The sequence below is a fragment of the Pseudorca crassidens genome, chromosome 8, assembly GCF_039906515.1.
Source record: "Pseudorca crassidens isolate mPseCra1 chromosome 8, mPseCra1.hap1, whole genome shotgun sequence".
NCBI classification, from domain to species: domain Eukaryota; kingdom Metazoa; phylum Chordata; class Mammalia; order Artiodactyla; family Delphinidae; genus Pseudorca; species Pseudorca crassidens.
Window position 1 is genome coordinate 22863804 of NC_090303.1, and position 12635 is coordinate 22876438.

At 39.9% G+C, this 12635-nt stretch overlaps 1 protein-coding gene and 1 pseudogene across 10 annotated transcripts in view; both read right to left on the reverse strand.

Annotated features, from left to right (window-relative positions):
• Window positions 1-12635, reverse strand: part of MAGI2 (membrane associated guanylate kinase, WW and PDZ domain containing 2) — a 1357470-nt gene that overhangs the window by 297929 nt on the left and 1046906 nt on the right. The window lies entirely within an intron of this gene.
• Window positions 7494-9800, reverse strand: LOC137228917 (putative Polycomb group protein ASXL2 pseudogene; annotated as a pseudogene).

Sequence of the window (12635 nt, forward strand, 5' to 3'; positions counted from 1 at the left end):
AACTGTTAGCCACGGGGCAGACAGACTGGATGAGGTATCGAAAGAAATCCAGGTCTATTCTTAGAACTCCTTTGTATTCCTAGCTTTTTGGTCAACAAGTTACAAAGCTTTAGTGAATTACTTTGCCTCTCTGAGTCTCCATTTCAATAAGTGAAGAGCACAACTTTTGAATGCATAATATCTGCCAGTCATTTTGCTGGCACTGGGGATAATACAAATAGATGATGCTTATTTTATTCACGTTATGTGCCCAGCTATGTGCCAGGCTTTGTGAAGAATCTTTAATATAAATTATCTGATTTCATCCTCACAGAAACCCTATGGAGAGGATCCTGTCACTGTTACTGGAAATAATACTGTTATGTGCTTGTTTGGGAGATGGGGAAACCGAAGCATGGAGAGGTGAGTACCTTGCCCATGGTCACCACAGCCTGTACTTCTAACCGTTATGTTTAAGTGACTTCCTGTCTTCTAAGCCGAACACTGCCTCCTAAACTTTAATGTGCTTACAAATCACTTGGGGAGCTTGTTAAAATGCAGTGTCTTTTTTTGTTCTTTTCTTTTGTACATGGACAAGAATGTTTATAACAGCTATATTCATAATATACAGATTGAGGCACAGTCATGTGATGGAATATTCAGAAATATGAAATGATAAATTACTGATATGTACAACAATATAGATACATTTATATATTTAGATTCCATTGACGGGAAGTTCCAGACCAGGCAAATCTAATCTATGGTGATCGAAGAGCACGATTTGCCTATGTGGGATGCAGATTGCTTGTACGGGGACACGAGAACACTGGGAGGAGGAAAATATTTAATATCTTGACTTTGGTGGCCTCATATGGGTATATTTCTTTTTTTTTTTAACATCTTTATTGGGGTATAATTGCTTTACAATGGTGTGTTAGTTTCTGCTTTATAACAAAGTGAATCAGTCATACATAAACATATGTTCCCATATGTCTTCCCTCTTGCGTCTCCCTCTCTCCCACCCTCCCTATCCCACCCCTCCAGGCTGTTACAAAGCACCAAGCCAATATCCCTGTGGGTATATTTCTTTAAACAGATCAAATTGTACATTCTAGTTATGTGCATTTCACTCTATATAAATTTTATCTCAATTTAAAAGTAAGTGGGGAACATGGTGCATTTTTTTTTTTTTTTTTGCGGGACGCGGGCCTCTCACTGTTGTGGCCTCTCCCGTTGCGGAGCACAGGCTCCGGACGCGCAGGCTCAGTGGCCATGGCTCACGGGCCCAGCCGCTCCGCGGCAGGTGGGATCTTCCCGGACCGGGGCACGAACCCGTGTCCCCTGCATCGGCAGGTGGACTCCCAACCACTGCGCCACCAGGGAAGCCCCAATGGTGCATTTTTTAAAGACAAAAATATCTCCTTTTAAAATTTAAATTGTATTATTACTATCAGCCAAAACTATATCAAGCCTTAAATAAGCTTTTTTCTTTTATGCCACACTGCCAAATCAAATGTATGTTGTTTTTGTTGTTAAAATATGCTCCATCTCCAGAGTAGCCATACTTTAGTAAAATGCTGACCTTAAATTTCAAGTATTTTTAAAAAATACCAGAAATTCTAAGCAACCAAAAAAAAAAAAGGTTACTATGTGGGAGAATATGTTAATTAGCTTGATTGTAGTAATCCATTCATATATATATAGTTATATATATGACTTGAATTGTTTATATATATATTACAGAACACCATATTATACACCTTAAATATATACAGTACTATTTAAAATAATTTTTATAAGACTTAAGATACAATGCAGTTTCTGATCAGGACATCTGATCAGTGAAGTCCAAGATTCTGCATTTCTGACAAACTCTCAGGTTCATGGGTCATAGTCTGAGTAGCAAGGTTCCAGTTCTGCAGTCCACTCCCTAGCTTGCAGATTAGAAATACTTGGACAGCTGTTAAAAATTTCTAAGTCCAGGTCACAACTCATGACAATTAAATCAGAATTTCTGGGGCTGGAACTCAAGCATGGATCCATTTTTTTTAAAAGACCCGTAAGTAATTCCAATACACTGTTGCTCTCAAAATCAATTTAGTAGTCAACATGAATGTTAAAAATAATGGAATATAGTGCACTGCATTAGTAAACTAAGTACTCTGAAAATTTTTATATCAGTTTTTGTGTGTGTGTATATGTACGTCTGCATATGTGTGTGACTGTGTACTGAGTTTTTGGTGTAACACGTATTGCTTATTGTGGTCAAGGTAAAAAAAGAAAAATGAAAGCCACTCTATATACTAAAAGGAATACAATTTCTTTTTTTTCTCTCCCTCTTTCTTCCTCCCTCTCTATCCCCATATTTTAAAAGAATTTAAGGGAGATTTGAAATATCCATGCTTCATTAAGATAGTATCCTTGTCCACAAGAAGTTTAACATCTACTAGGGAGCCAGATTTTACAATACAAAAGGGTAGGTGTTATATAGAATATATGATGAGATATCTTGGGAGTATATAAGGAAGGTCGCAAACTACTATCTCAAGAATTCAGGGAAGGTGTCATAGTAGAACTGACATGTTGCTTGTGTCATTAATGAGAAAGAATCTGGCAGAGGGAAAGGAATTCCGAGGCGAGGCATTCTTTCTACCTGGTGCAAAGTCAAGGCGTGGTCTGGGTTTCACTTGCAGGATTAGTGTAAATCAGGAGATGATGACTATTATGAAAATCTGTGTTGAGGTGAAGCATCCTGGGAGTTCTAGGGGAAGTATTTATAGGAAAGCTATATGCTGGAATGGCCAAGAGGAAGGTGAGAAGCCAGAGCTCAGAGATGGAGAAGAAGAACCAAGAATTGGTTCTAAAGGAGCAAGAAGATGAGGAGGGAACTAGAATAAGAATCATGGGGTCAGGAAGAAATGCAATCAGGAATTGGTGATGAAGAGAAGTATGAAATTGTTGACATAACTGGTTTAGAATAAGTAGCAGGGAGACTACCCTGGCGGTGCAGTGGTTAAGAATCCACCTGCCGATGCAGGGGACGTGGGTTCGAGCCCTGGTCTGGGAAGATCCCACATGCCACGGAGCCGCTAAGCCCCTGCGCCACAACTACTGAAGCCCAGGCACCTACAGTCCGTGCTCCGCAACAAGAGAAGCCACCGCAATGAAGAGAAGCCTCTGCTCGCCGCAACTAGAGAAAGCCCACGTACAGCAACGAAGACCCAACACAGCCAAAAATAAATACATAAATTTTATAAAAGTGAAAGAAATAAAAATTTTATAAAAATGAAAGGAGCAAGCACAATTCATGAACATCAGAGCTCATGTGGGTTTTATACCCAAGTAGACAGGTTTCGTGAAAGGGAAGCTGAGAGAGTTCAATGTAGGTGGAATGAAATTACTGCCATATAAGGCTGCAACGGTACACCGGGACTTTAGAGTGGAAGATACTGTATTCCAAGCTAAGGAATTGTTTTGTCTGTTTTATAAATCCTGAGAGATTTATATGAGGGAAGTGGCATGATCAGCTTTTTTTTAAAGATAAGTCTGCAAGTAAAGTTAGGGTGTGACTGCAGCTTAGAATTGCTAGTGCATTGACTGAGGTAACAGACAATGAGGTCCTGAACCAAGCTAAGAAAGGAGCAGTTTTCTGAAGAGGAATTGTCAAAGCTTATTGAATATGGAGTTAAGACAGAAGGAGAAGTTTTGGGAACCAATGTTTAGGTTCTAGTTTGAGAAATGGGGTCCACAATCATGCTATTAGGCTAGACTGAGAATTCAGGAAGCAGAGAAGTTGTGGAGAGGGGCAGGATGAATGTACGCTGTTTGCAAGGTGGAGTGTCTAGTCAGCACCTAGTAGAAATATTGGGTCTAATGGAGGAGAAGCATATCAAGTAGACCAAGAAAGGATGAAGGGGCTGGAACAGACAATCTCTAAGACTTGAGGTCAACCCTACCATATTTTACAGGCAGCATGACAGGGCGTGGTTAAAACAGCAATGAGAAGTTTTAGCTTTCAAAAATTTGTATTTCTAAGTCATAAAGGGAACCTGCATAAAAGACTACTAACAAATTAAAGTAGTTCTCAAAAGTAACCTGAATGAACTTTCACCAATATATTTCCTAAGCCTATAAGGCAGGATTGTAATGTTGACTACAGCTATATAGTTTCTTCCTATTAATCATACAGGCTACAATAGTAATTTTGGTTTCACAGCAATCATTTAAAAGTGTTATTTTATTTTTTACAGAGAATGTTGTGTGTGTGTGTGTGTGTGTGTGCATGCGTGACTGTTATGTTTTGTTATATAACATAGAAGCTAATCTATCTTAAGTAGAGTGACTACTAATTGACAATTTTGATAGATTCAGCATCAAAAAAGCATCAGTAATCTACAGTATTTTCACAGTTTGCAGATTTGAGGTGAGTTGTATAAAACATCTTGCTATCAGGATGTGCTCTAGACTTAACAAAGGTATCCAAATTATCATTTAGATACAAGAAAGAGAAAAACTACTATAAATACTATCTTCCTTTCCTTAAAATAAATGTGCAAAATAAATCCAAGTGGCTCAATTTTCAGTGGGGGTTTATTGTCCTAAATAAATGAAGCCACTAAATAAACAGAAGAGGAAACAGTGCCAGGACTGTAAATCCAACAATGCTTTGTTCATTTCATTGAGATGGATAATTTCAGTGGGAATCCTTCTACCATGAGACAGGCAAATTCAGTACATAAATTTAACATTACAATGTAATAACAGGCTACACGAAAAATAATGTTTAAATAATAAAATCATGCCTTGCTCCAAATTTAATCCACTATTCATATTTTCCCATTAAACATCAATATAAACAGAATAATGTTAATTCAAAATTAATTATGTACTGTTTAAGTTCTTTGTGATAATACACGCATCTCTCTTTTTAATGCTTTCTCTTTTCCCAGGTTCCATGTTTTAATTCTCTGGCAATATTTGTCATTTTCTCTGTTTTATTAGTGTGTTGTAAATATTTCAATTATGCATCATTCTTACCACTCTGTACTTTAACACTTGTGTTTCCCTCACTAGACTGTGAGCTTCCAGGGGCGAAGATTCTGTGCCATTATTGCTTAATTAACCAATAGAACAAGCATAGTACCTTGGGGATAGAATTTTAAGAGAAAGAATTTTATTTTTAATATATTCTAAGAAAGGAGAGGGGCATCAAAATCGTCATCAAGGAAAAAATAGGAACATTGTCAGGTGTTCTCATCCTAGTTTCATTATTTAGCATGATTTGTACTTTGATTTCCATATGAGGGCCATAATATTTTCAATGCCTAGGAACTCCAAAGTTGTTAATTCTGTACTGTGTTTCATATTCATTTTCATATCAGAGTCTAATACTATAAGGAACCAATAATGTTTGTTGGATGAATAAACTTCACATTTGGAAATACTTTTTGCCTAAGGCATAAGATCTTAGGACAAGTTTGGAAACACTTAGCAAATACAGTCTTTCTCTTTTTAACTTAGTGTGCACTGAAATCTTGCCACAATGCCATCAATCAGCTAACCAACCAAGCAGGCAGCCCACCAAACAACCAACCAACCAATCAACCAACCAACCAACTAACCAACCAACCAATATGTATTTATTGAGCCTCTATTATGTGCTCAGTACCATGCTAAGCATTAGAAGGAGTATAAGGCATGGTTCCTCTGATTAAGGAACTTACACTCTTTGGTTATATGGTAATCAAACTTAAAAGGTTGAATTGAATTTAATGAAGTTCTTTTGGTACTTTAATTACTGAGACCAATGAATGGATATTTTGTTCCAAACACTGCATTATAGTAAACAAGGCTCTGGGATAATATTTCTGCATGGGATATATGTATTTTCAACTATTCTAGCTCATTAGAATAGAATACACTATTATTTTTAAAGAAGGCAGTCACCCATTTTATCTGTTGAATATCTTTTGTCAAAGATAAAATAATAACCCTCATGTTACTTTGCCTTTCTACCTATACCTCTCTATTCCCTCTCTATGACTTTTAGTTTTTGTACAATACTTTAATATTTATGTAAGTACAGTTGATCATGCTACTTAATAATGCAACAATTGCTCAGGGATGGTTATCCATGCTGCTGGTTAGAGAAAGTATCAGAAAGATCATGTTGATAAATCTGACTTTGTTATTTCTTTTCCCAGCTGCTTCCACTTTTGATCTGTAAGTCCTTGTGTATTTTGACTATAATCATAAGATCGACTAGACTATGTGAATACGTCCCTATATGTGCCTCTATTTGTCTCTTAGGCCAATGTAGGGAAGAAAACTATAAATTTGGTGTCAGTATTCACCTGTTGAAGGCAAGATAGCGTCTATCCAAGTTAAGAGAATCTCACATGACCACTGAAGGTGTGAGGTCTTATTCAACTTCTTTAGCATCATGTCACATGGTTGATCACTATCTCCCTCAAGAAATTCCTTCACTTGGTTTCCAGGACACCACATTCTCCTGGTTGTCTTACTGATTGTTCCTTCTAGTGTCCTCATCTGTATCCTTTTTCTGCGACTGTTTCTCTTCTCTGTTCTACTTATTTCATAGATGATCTCATCCAATCTCGTGTATTTCAACATCACCCATATGTCAATTACTCTCTCCCAAATCTATAACTCCAGGCACAATCTCTCCTAAAAACTTCAGGCTCAATTATTTACTCAATACCAGAAGGTCCCATAAGTCATCTCAAACTTAATATGTATAAAACTGCTTATCCCTGAGTCTTCAATTCTCAGTAATCGAAACCACCATCCAGGACAAAAACTTCAGAGCCATCTTTGATCTCTCCTCCTTTCTCACTCTCAAGGTCCAAAAATCTATCCAGTCATGGCTACCTCCAAAGTATGTACTTAACCTACCCTCCTCTCACCACCACCACTGCTGCTACACTAGTCCCAGGAATCATGATCTCTTTTCTGGACTACTCTAGTAGTATCCTAACTGGTCTCTCTGCTTCTCCCTTTTCTGCTGATAGTCTCTTCTCAACACAGGAGCCAGATCAGTGTTTTAAAAATATAAATTTTATTACTTTATTCTTCTGCTAAACGGTTATTCATCATGTTTAGAACAAAATCCAGGAGCTTTACTGGGGCCCACAAGGTCCTCCATGTCCAGCCTCTGCTCTCTCCCCAACCCCATAACCCTAACTTATGTCCCCCAGCTACACTGGCCTCCTTGCTCTTCCTCAACAGACCGAGCACAGTGCATGCTGAGGCCCTTAGAGGTTTCTGTTCCTTCTGCCTGGTATGCCTTGCCTCATTTCATTGAGGTCTCTGTTGAAATGTCCTGACCTCAGCCCTTCCTTGAGTGTTCTATTCCCTAATTCTGCTTTATTTGTCTTCACAGCACTTCTGACTGATATATTATTTTTTTTATTTATGATTTTTTAATTGGAATATAATTGCTTTACAATGCTGTCTTAGTTTCTGCTGTAGAACAAAGTGAATCAGCTGTATGTATACATGTAAGGACGCAGTTCTAAATGCCTGTTTCTTAATAATTTTACTCATGTATGACCACAGTTACATGCATATCAAATATACACAACTGCTTCTGCATTAAGAAATACAACTATTTAAAAATTAGTAGGTACACCCCAACACTTAGTGTTCAGACCATCTTTCTTTTTCAATTCTTCCCGCTCTCTTACCTTGAGAGGTGGTACTTTCCGCACCTGGAACCTGTCCCCTCTACTGAGAAAGGGCTGTGGGGAGACTGGAAATGGCTGCTGGTGCTGGCGATCCTCAGTGACACGTGGTCTCTTCTCCCAGCTTGTAGGGGCCTCTTCTTGGGTGACAGAAGGTTTCCTCTTGAGGTTTTCTGGGCTGTGATCAGCCAGAGCTGATGGAGGCTCTTTCATAGTGGTCTCCTGTAGACCTGCTTCTACTATGGGCTTCACTACTGTTGTTTCTACCCCAGGGCTCTTGGGTTTGCTCAGGGATGTAACTAAAGCTTCTTGGCTTTCATTTCTGTTATAACTTGAAGTTGTAGTGAGATGAGTCTCTTTCTCAGACTTCTGTTCAGCAGAGGCAACTGGCTTTTGCTCCAAGAGAGCCTCATCCTTTGGGCACTTGATGGGAGGAACGCTGCTAAGCTCATCTGTATTGGGAGCTGAGGAAAGCAGGGGCTCTGGGGATTTGGACTTTGGCTGCATCTTGTCTTGGCTTTCATGCTCTTCTTTCCTGACTGGTGATGGCAGCTGTAGTACTTCTTCTTTAGACAGTAACTGGGGAATTACTGAGACTATACTGACAGGAGAGGCCTCTGAAGGAAGCATGGCTTTTGGTTGCTCAGCTGGGGTTTTCTTTACTTTGGGATCGTTGGGTGAAGCTGTCAATTGCTTTGAATCTTCAAGGCTCAGGCCAGAACTCTGACCATAGTAGCTTTCAAAGAACTGTTCTTTCCAAGGCTCCACATTTTTCTCCTTCTCGATCTCTTGTCGAATTCTCACCTGCATCTCAGGTGTAAACTCACCTTCTGAAAGTCTTTCCTTCCAGCCTTGGGCTGCTGAAGTGAAGAACTCATTATTAAGGGCTGGGCCATTTAACTTCATCAGACCATCTGGACCAACCTGTCGATCCACCTCTGGCAGCAGTAGAAGCAGTCGCTGTTGGCAATCTCCAGGAAGGACTGCAAAGGTGTGTTTGTGGATTAGTGCTCGTAGGTTTGTATTAACCAGAATGGAGTCTGGTGTCTCAACGGCAATTTCGGCACATTTAGTCCTCTTCATTTGCCTTGTGTGAAGCCTGTCAGACCTCTGGAATGACTTCTTTCCCAGGCCTAGCAAAGGATTTTCCACTTTAACTGAAGGAGAAAAGCTAGAGTTGGAGTTCTGAGGGCTGCTTGACTGTCCGCCAGACTGCTTTCCTTCCCATATCGCAGGTTTGGCAGGTACAGAGTCACTGGCTGCTTTGACAGTCTTCAGAGAGCGGTGCTGGTTGGAGGAGATGGACGTGTTTGGCCTGCATTGCTGCTGCCGCTGTTTCTTCTGCTGTTGCTGTTTTAGAGCCTGCTTTAGTGCCTTCTTGCTGTGCTCCTGTGACAGAGAAATAACTTTACCTGCTGGAATGGTGGGTGATGGGGAGCCTGACTGAGGAGAGGATGGTTGTGACAGTCTAGACGATACTTCCCTTTTCCACCTGCTCTTTTTTCCCTCCTTGTTGCTGCCACCATCACTGCTGCTGCTGTTGCTGTTCTCAGAACTCTGGGAATCTGACTGACCGTCACTGCTTTCTTCTGAACCTTCTGATAGCTCTTTCACCCCATCCGGCACACCTTCCTTCAAAGTATACACTCCCATTCTACCTGGAACCTTAGAGAAGATGCGCTCTTCACCTCGGGAGTTCGTGTGCAGCTTTGCATTCAGGCATGCAAGAGGGGAAGTTCCACTTCTTCATGCAGAATCAGTGGGAGCCCTGAGCTGTGTTCACTTGTCACTCACTGATAGGATTTTGATAATGAGTCTGATTTCTTTTAGTCCTTCTCTCTGGATAACTTGAAGAATTTCTTTATGACTCATGGGTGTATTGGGATGTTTTTCTAAGACCGTCTTGGCGGCCTCCGCCCAGGTCCTGCCCTTCTTCCTACGGCCCTTTTCCCTCATGTCGGGTCTTGAACTGACTGGGAGGCTCCCGTGTCCGGGCTGCGGCTGCCCTCCCTGCCTGCTCTGCCCTGCGCTGTTTTTCCCGCGGTGCCGGGAAAGATGGGAGAAAGGGGAAGTCACGCCGGAGGAGCACCCCAGCAGAGGAAGCGACGGGGTGGTGCGCGGGGGGCGGTCTATGGGGCGGCCGGTCCTCCTGCTGCTTTTACCACTGCTACCGCCACTGCCATATTGGGTCCTTACTGTACAGGCAGCCGCTACGGTCATGTCTGATATACTATTAAGGATGGATTTATTTCCTTATATTCTCGCTTTCTCACTAAAATATTCCATGGAGCAGGGACTTAATTTAATTTACTGGGGTATGCTTTATGCCTAGAATAGTGTTTTGCATACAAATATTTTTTCAGTCAATAAATTGAGATACGCAGAATAGCATTTATCAAAGCAGGAAGCATTTCAGTCTTTTTTGTCTGTCTCTTTCTTCTCCCAAATTGAGTGACTTCTGGTGGTTTTGGAAATACTTGCTTAGACATCAGAGGGAAGTTGGTATTTGCAAATGAACACATGCCATTTGTAGAATGAACACCTACCTCCCCAAATGGGCCAATATAGGAGTTGCTGCTAAGCCGCCACAAACAGCCCAGTGAGCTTGGGAAGGGCTCACGTGGCACAGCACAGAGAGGCAGATTTAGGTAAGGAGTACACCAGTGCCGTGGAGGAGAGGAAGTAAGCTCTAGCAGTTATAGGCATGGAAGGCTAGGCAGCCTGGGCTACTTCCTTAATCTCTCTCAACCTTAGTTTTCTCATCCATTAAAGGAGGCTTGTGGAAATCTCCTATGCAGAAGAATTACAAATAACGCATGTGGCTGTGTAAGGTGGCAGAGCGTGACTCCATTTGGTAAGTGTGCAGTGCCCCAAATGAGTTCTTTCGAAAGACTGCGGGATGAAAAGAAGGGGTAATAATACTTTTATGGTGGAGAAGTCTGACAAACAAGACATTAGCCAGGTGATAAAGATTCACGTCAACAAGTGATGTCACGCTGATAGTATCTGCTTTTGATATGATATGATAAGAATGGTGTTTTACTTCTGTGGTCTTTCTCAAAAAAATCCATAACCCCAGTAAAACCATGAGAAAAAGCTCAGACAAATCCCAACTGAGGAACATTCTACACAATACCTGACCCGTATTCCTCAAAACTGTCAAGATCCTCAAAAATAAGGAAAGTCTAAAAATGACCACAGCCAAGAGGAGCCTAAGGGGGCGTGGCATGATGACTAAAGGTGATGTGGCATCCTGGATACCCACCCAGGGCATTCCTTTCCTGGGACAGGAGAAAACAAAACAAACCATGAGGTGAAAACTAAGGAAATGTGAATAAAGTATAGACTTTACTTAATAATACTGTATCACTATTGGCTTATAAAACGTACCAAATGTGCCATACTAACAATAAGATGTTAACAGCAAGGAAAATTCAGTGTGGGGTATATGGGAACTATCTCCACAATTTTTCTGTAAATCTAAAACTGTGTCACAGTAATAATAATAATAAAAAGCTTATGAACAAAAAAGAGAAGGCTCACTGTGATGATTAAAGTAAAATAGTGTATGGTAAGTTCTAAACCCTTAATACATATCATAACTTCTAATTGGTTGCTCACTTAATGAAGTAGTTAAATTTATCACAGTAGCACCCATTATGAAACAATGTTATTCATAGTAGCAAAAAATGTTGCTATTTAGTAGGAACGGTATGGCTAAGTAAGATAAGAAATATCACATAATCATGAAAACTGTGGCTGTAAACATTGTAGGACAACATGGAAAATGCTCATGATACAATGTTTAGTTTTAAGTGGATACAAAATTACATACATAATACGATGATGGCAGTTACAAAATAACTGGAAAGAAGCACATGAAAATGCTAGCAGGGAATATGAAAGGCGGGCGTATTATAGGTGATTCCTCTAATTCTGTTTTCTTATTTTTCTATAACGTGGGTGTAGTATTTTAAACAGCAAAAATAAATTTAATACAATTCAAAGGTACATAAAAACAACAGTATTTAATCAAACAGGGTAGCAACTTTGCGCTTTAGTATATTCATCACATAGTGACAAATTTTTCTTTTACATCAGGGATCTTTATCAGAGTGGTCTGTGGACTTGGATGAGAAAAAAAAATCATCTTTATTTTCAGTTATTTCTAACAGAAATATAGCATTTCTTTCAATAATACATGTTTGCAACAAACAACAGTAGCATAGCAGACGCTATGACTCTGTTACCCATAGAAATCACAGATAGTTTCGTATTTTATTTTATGCATTTAGAAATATTATTCCGAGAAGGATCTACAGGCTTCACTATATGTACTGCCAAAGACAATCAAGGATCAAAAAGTTTAGGGACTTCTGATTGAAAAAAAGGCTGAAAGTAACACCATAAATAATGTGAAATTTCATGTTGTACCTATCTGTGAATTTTTATATGTGTAACAAGAGAGCTTAGGAGATGTCCTTTACAGTCTGTGGTGGCACAGGTAATTAATATGAAGCTTATTCATAGGTAGAAAATCAATACTGATCAAAAACATCAAAAATGGGGGAGGGGGAAGTTGATATGAATAAGCTATTTTCTATACTTTCCACATTTAAACCATAGTGGATACAGAGCTGTGAGTTAGCATCAAGAGAAGAATTAATTCCCCAGGGAACATGGCAAAGATATTTTACATGGAAATGTCACAAACCTGGGAGTAACTGCCTTACAAACCTTCTATCTGTTCTGCTATGCATTTACAGGTTTTCTTCACTAATAGCATACTATCTAAAGTCACTTGGAAAAGAATAACAAAATTTAACTTCCTGCTTTTTTTTTTTTTTTTTTTGCGCGGGCCTCTCACTGTTGTGGCCTCTCCCGTTGCGGAGCACAGGCTCCGGACACACAGGCTCAGCGGCCATGGCTCACGGGCCCAGCCGCTCCGTG